Raw genomic sequence first — 7,779 nt, forward strand, 5'->3', positions numbered from 1 at the left:
ATACTCGTAGGTAGAACTGACCATTGGCACAAATCACAATATCTAATTTCTTTCATCGACTCCCATAAAGGAGGAAGTTTTCAAATCAACTGTATTTTTTTATGTGTGTAACTTTTTTTAGTGAACCGATTTTGTTGCTAATTGGGGTTCTATACCTACCTCAAAAGGAAAAAACCGGGTAAGTGCGAGTCGGACTCGCGCACGAAGGGTTCCGTACCCGTTATCTATACAACATTACTAATTAAACATTAGCAAAAAAACGGTGAAAAATCAAGCTTGTTGTATGGGAGCACCCCTTAAATATTTATTTTATTTTAATTTAATTATTTATTCTTAAAGTGATTATACAACTTAAGATTCTGTGAATATTTCAAGCGTCTACCTGTTGCTGTTATTAATATCAAGCAAAAAACGGCAAAACAATCACGTTTGTTGTATGGGAGCCCTTAATTTTTTTCTGTTTTTAGTATTTGTTGTTATAGCGGCTACAGTAATACATAATCTGTGAAAATTTAAAGTGTCTAACTATTAAGACTCAAGAGATAGAGCCCTATGACAGACGGACAGACAGACAGTAGAGTCTCAGTAATAGGGTTCCGTTGGCACCCTTTGGGTACGGAACCCTTATAGGATCACTTTGTTGTCTGTCTATCTGTACGTCGCGTCCGTCCGTCCGTCTGTCAAGACCCTTTTACCTATGTCGGGAACGCGTATAAGTATCAAGCTGAAATTAATAATAATACATACTATTAATAACAAATACTCTGGTCTGTTATCCCTCGAAGAAATGAAAATTGAACTTTTAGGTCAACGCAATCAAAATATTTAATATGTAATCATTAGAAAGGTGTTTCCGTACAAAATGCCATAAACAGAAAACCTATAGGAAGTTCCGTTTGTCCCAGACACTTAAAATTTGGTATGAAAAGTAGCTAAAGCCTGACCAGAAATATATAGCTATTCGCCATGTTGCGGAATTTAATTGGAACTAATTTCTTACACTGGCAATAATTTTAATGATTGCCAGTGTCACTGTGGCGGTTTCTTTGAACAATAACAAAAATGCCCAAAAACGATTAATAGTCAACAACGGATCATGTAAATAATGTTTATAATAAACTACTGAAAAAAACGCTTGGGGAATGAAACTATTTCACTACAAAACCTTTCCAAATTAACATCAGAGCTAACTGTTAGCTACAGGTAAACGTTGTAGACAAGTCAAGATGTCATTCTTCCGACCACACTGAACTATTGCCATATAAATAAGAACAATAGCGCCCTCTTGACAATAGTCATATATTTTTGGTTTACCTTTAGCTCTTATAGCACATCCAATGAGAAAAGTCTAAAATCGTAATTTTTATATCTGTCTACCTAAAATGCTCCGACACTGCGTACATTTTGCTTAGGGGCTTATTTGTATTTGTACGGAAGCCTCAATGTGCGACTTTGACTCGCCCTTGACCGTTTTTTAACTGAATTTGCACAGTAATCTAATCTACAAAACCATACGAAATTTTAAGTCAATCTGATCATTGGACTTAAATGGAACTGGATGCAAATTATCTTGCAAAATTTGAAACGAAACACTTAGTTATTTATTAATTTTAACTGTATTATTATACCGGCACATGGCTCACATTATTTAGGTACACATAGATTGAGTTTCTTTACTTACTCACATACGAACGTTAATAAAAGCTTGTGATAAAAGGAGGTTCTCAGTTTGTTTCTCTCATATTAATAAAACTTTCGAGCGATTTGGTTCGATAAAAAAATACAACCGAATTGATAACCTCCTCCTTTTTAGGGTTCCGTAGTCAACTAGGAACCGTCTGTCTGTCCGTGGGTAAGCTTAGAGACCGTTAGTACTAGAAACCTGTAATTTGACATGAATATACATATCAGTCATGCCGACAGTGGTACAATAACAAAAGTAAAATACTAAAAAAAGTAAAAGACTAACCCTATATTGTGGGGTGTCGTTGGATAGGTATTTTTTAAACCATTGGGGGGGTTGCTAAGACAATTTTTCTATTCAGTGATCTGTTTGCGAAATATTCAACTTGAAAGTGCACATTTTCATTGAAATCGAGCGTCCACCCCCCTCTAAATTCTAAACTGTTGGGTGGAAAAATTTGAAAAAATTCAGAATGGTAATAAATATATCAAATTTACAAGGAAAATTATAGCGGCTAAGATTGCACGAGAATAATTAGTAGTTTAAGAGTCTAAGGTATAAAATATACCTAAACTTGGAAGATTCAGTACAAAATACGAAATCCTAAGAAAAATATTATTTGATTTTTTCGTAATAGCTACGGAACCCTATCCTGGGCGTATACGACACGCTCTTGGCTGGTGGAGTCGGTTAGTAAAAAGCTATTCACATATGCTTACACGATCAGACTGATAAAACAATTGACGGTAAATATATATTATATTATAGCTCTAATTTTTAATGGTAACTTTGTTTGTGGTTAAAATTCAATTACAATTGGGACTTTAACGACGTGTGTATATGAAAATTTTACACTACTGTCGTATGATGAAATGCCTCTTTTTAAAATACAAACAATAGCGTAGTTTGGTCGCGTATATTTTGTATGTATACGAGTAAACCAACGGCTGCGTGCGATGCTCGTGGTAAATCATTTTTCCAGCAGAAGGTATTTTTTATTCCCTGTGAAATAAAAAGTACCTAAATCTCTGTCGCTACTGGGATTCATTTTGTACAATGGATATGTTTTGAAAGTGTTGAGGTTAAATTTTGATACTGATGTACTTATTAATTAAATTAATTAAGACGAAGGAAAACTTGAAAGGTTCAAACTACAAAGGACCTTTGTAGTTGTTGAAGTGAACATCAACCTATGCTTAATTTTTTTTTAATTATTTATAGTGATTAATTTGTTTGTTGATTTCTTTCTTAACCGACTGGAAGGCAAAATACAAGGAAAACGAGGTAGACGAGGACCACGACTGACCTATTTTAACCAGGTGAAGGAAAGGGCTGGTGTGTTGTCGTATCAGGAAGTCAAACAGCTGGCCAAAGACCGTGCGGAGTGGCGATTACTCCACCGACAAGAGCATAGCTCTTAAATGTAAGACGGGGTGGGGGGGGGGGGATAGTGATTAAACGAGCAAGCGGATCACATAATATGTTCGCATACCTATTATCACTATCATCTATGACTTTATCTATCTATCTATTTAGCCTTTTTATCCTGAGCTCAGCTCATCCTCCTCCGTTGTTTTGTTATAGAATATCTCTAAGCTCAGTGTGTCGCTTGACAAAGGCCTCCTCTAACATTTTCCACTGTTTTCTATCCCTGGCTACCCTCCTCCAGTTCGGGCCTGCCGTTAGTTTCAACTCATCCTCCCATCTTATATGTTGTCTTCCTCTGCTCCTCTTGCCATCTCTAGGATACCAGTGTGTGACTTCTTTGCTCCATTTTTCCTGCATGTCACGCAACATATGCCCAGTCCACCTCCACTTCAATTGATCTATTTTATAGAGAACATCAGTTACTTTTGTCTTAGATCTTATAAATGCATTTCTGTGTCTGTCTTGGCGTCTAATTCCTATCATGCTTCTCTCCATTGCTCTTTGGCAATGCTCTAACATGTCTCTATGATGTTTTGTGAGTGCCCATGTTTCGCAGCCATATGTCATGCAGGGTAGGATGCTGATGATGACTTTATTTAACGGCGGAAAAAAAACATAAAAAGCGTTAATTATTGGCAGTAAGACACTCACACTGAGGGTTGAGTAAAATTTGAAGACCATCAGTTAATTTAATTAACAGTTTTCATTGTAAATTGTCTCCGGGTCTCCGCGATACAGGCCCAGATTCTAGTGCGCCGATAAACCATTAGGTATGTAACGTTTTTGTATTTCAAATAAATTATTTTATTCTTATTCTTCTTATACGTTTGTACTGAACGTATACGTAGGTATGTACCTACCTATTTAATTGTGTTTCTATGTAAAAGAGTGATTTTTCATAGTTAAGTGATTTTATTTGATATTCCACTTATTCGCTGAAACTTAGAAATACATTTTTTTATGCTTCTAAGTCAATTAAGCTTCAGTGTTTCGTATTAATCTCAACTTGATGATACCTCAACGTTTCAGAGGAAAAGGGTTTTGACAGACACAGTTAACGAAGTGATCTTTAAGGATTACTTTTTTTATACGGAACCCTGAATGATAAGGTAAGGGAAGGGTAACTGACCAAACATAGTGCAACTTGTTTGCTTCCGTCCATGTTGGTTATAATAACTACAATATCAGCATTAAAGAATTTCCTCCTTGATAAATTGTCTTAATAAATTTTATCTTCTTCTTAATAAATTGTCTTCTCTTAACTAGGTTAGCTGGAAGAGATCCCGTTTTAGGGATAAGCTCGCCTTTGCTCTCCTTTCTTTGTATTTTATTTTTATGCGCAATAAAGAGTTTACATACATACATACATATAAATAAAGTGCGTCTATTAGAAGCTTAAACGCACTTACTCATGTTTCAATTAAATTCTGCCGAGCATTGTAAAATTCAGTTAGCGTGTAGGTATTTTATAAAACACGGCGTCGCGAGTGCGACCGGGGAGACTCTCACGTGAGCAGATGAGAGACGTGATTCAATTTACATGGAATGATGGGCGCATTACTCGCCGTACGGCCCTTTGCCGACTGTTTCCTACCCTACCCGACTCCCAGAGTGCTGTTATGACACTCTACAATAACCTTAACAGGCTAGGCAACACGTTATTAGTAGCTACTAGCTGCCTTTCCATTATGTTACAAGTTGAAAGGTTAAACGGTACCCTCTGTCTAAGAAGGTATCATTAGAAGGTTATACGTGCTCCCGTTAATAATGTGAGAGACGAGACAGCCGGGGAAAGCAGCTATGACAAACTTGCCTCACTTTTACCAATATTAATACGTCTACGTAGGATGGTTACCAATAAGAAATTTCAAAATTGCTGACAAAGAGCCGGATATTTAAAAAAGACGGAGCATTTTGGTTTGCAAGTTATTGTAAAAAAATCCATGAACAGCGCAGTGTGTGGTTTTTAGACTGTCACTGAACTAGTGCGCTAAATCTTTGGGCTTATCTGAGCTTACCAACAGGTGAGATAGAGGTCAATCGCTGATCAGTTAGAGTTAGAAAGAAACTTTCAAAGAGTGCAGAGACAAGAACGTGAGTGTAATTTAATATTGAGAGTAGTAATTCGGTATATGTAAACTAAAGGCTGAAGTATTTTATGAAGTCTAAAATGGACTTATTTAAACCTGACAAAGCCGAGCAATTGAAATTATGAGAATATGGCTATATGAAATTATGATAATATATGATAACTTTATATTTATTAGACGCAATAGGAACTCTTTACGAATGTCTACAAAATTGTAATGAAAGCTTTCAAATGTCTTTATTGCAAAGTTTATTTCAAACATCAACCGGTGTAATGTCTTAGTAAAAGGTGATGATAACAAGTATTTACATCGAGATTAATTACATCGAGATTAAAATAAAAACTATTCTTTAATAGTAAATAAATTTCCTATGCACATTGGAAAGTTTTTACAAAGATAATAGGTACAAAATAATGCTACAAAATGAATAACGCGGCTACGAGTAAGAAGTCAATATAACGTAATTACATAACTTTACAGAAGTAAATTGGAGCAGGTGTCAGATCAGATGTTTATAATTAATATTATTTTGCGGAACAAATTCAACTCCTTAGTCTACCCTCTGCTTACAGTGTTTAATTAAAATGAGTTCAAAAGCAAATAGGTATGCTGTATGTTATGTGAAGAAGAAGAAGTCACGAAATTAGACTTATAATTGCAGGTGATATTGAAATTAATTAAGTATTTTGTTCCTTCACATTTGCACATATATTTACATCGACATCTATGTACCTTACGGCACTAGACTGGCTGTTTGGAACAAAACGCGTGGTGCATCAATCATCAATATTACTTTGACACAACCGCTGTTACGGACGTCAACAGACTATTGGGAGGGTGCAAAGTACTAGGTGGGGGTGATGAAATCTATCGCAGCGCTCATGGTGGCCAAAAGTAGAAATAGTTCTGGCTCTGTCATCTGTCATACTCATATGAATCTGTCATTAACAAAGCAATTTGTATAGACTTTAACTACTTACCTAATTTTAGTAATAGATGTTTGTGTTATGATGCGAGCTTGAATTATTTAACACTGTCCCTGTTTTTTTCTTAATTCCTCTACATCTCGGACATGTCCAGCAACAATTTTCCTTATGAAACGGTTTGTGGTTGAAATTTTATATTGATTAATACTCACAAAACCGGTCTTCAAAATGATTATTTTGATTTGAAAACGATATTTAATTTATAACTAGCGATATGAGAACAATTATATAATTTTACTTTTATTCAAAGAAACCAATAAGATAGCTTTATCTTTTCGTTTTACAGTAAAAGTACAACTAAACATGAAGTAAAAAAACCCTGACATAACGAAAATAAAACACACTTTTTGGATAAATTTTACTTACCTCATTTAATTTTAATGACCAAAAATGAATTTACAACCTTTTGTCCACCCAAATCACGGTATCACAGTAATTTTGTATTAAAAATTAATACGTTATAGGTTTGATTTTGGTCACAATGTCGCGATGAAATTTCAAAACGTCAGAGCATCAGCGCCATAAAAGTTGCGGACGCTAGGTGGCGCAGATGTCGTGCACAGAGCCAATAGTGAACTGTTCACAAAACCGCGCTGTGAACTGTTTTTGTGCGCCGTTTTGATGTAAGAAACATGCAGTCTAGTACATAGATATCAATGTATATTTATTACCGACGTGTCTTTTAACGGATTGCATTAAAACGATGCAAATATGAGTAAAACGATAGCTTTCCATGGATTAACATGTGTTAAACACGCGTTCATCGGTAGTCTATCTTTTTTGTGGAGTAATAATCTTAGCCTCAACTCAACTGTAGATTAAAAAATGGCTCGAAATGGCTCTTTATATAAATATGTCTAAAGTACCATTCCGATGTTGGCAGCCACGACAGGGAGACCGGGACACACGACCGCGACCGGGTCACGCGACCCACTGCTTAATATAAATTAATATGAGCCACTGACGGATACGGTCGCGTGTCGCGGTCGCCAACAGCAGTGGAACTATATCTTTTCAAAAGTTCAATATTTAAAACGGCTAAACCGATTTTGATGACACATGTCTAAGAAACATCACTAGAAACCCTGCTTTCAAATAAAAAAACTGCATTCATATCGGTCCGCCCGTTTAAGAGCTACGGTGCCACAGACAGACACACATAGCGGTCAAACTTATAGCACCCCTCTTTTTGCGTCAGGGGCTAAAAAGGAATAACGCCAAAATCATAGAAATACATAAATGGACCATTTTTAATTTGTACCATTCACGCAATGTCCATGACAAAAACTATTTAATGTATTTTCTATCACTAAAGTGTATCTAGAAATTAACACACCATTTTATATTTGTACTCTCATAGTACACATAATTTCAATCGCTCATTCTTTAAACTGCGCCAGGAAGTATAATAATGATTAAGTTGACAATTTTAAAGCCATTTTATCCCAGAAACCGGACACATTGATAATTGATTAGAGCCCTTTCAAGGCGACACAAAGTGTGGTCCATATAGTTTACACCCCCCCGGCCGGTCGCTAATGAAGGAGCTACTCTGTACCTCTCTCTTGTCCTACATGGCGTCAGAAAGTTA

Source organism: Choristoneura fumiferana, chromosome 10, assembly GCF_025370935.1.
Source record: "Choristoneura fumiferana chromosome 10, NRCan_CFum_1, whole genome shotgun sequence".
In the NCBI taxonomy this organism is placed as follows: Eukaryota; Metazoa; Arthropoda; class Insecta; order Lepidoptera; family Tortricidae; genus Choristoneura; species Choristoneura fumiferana.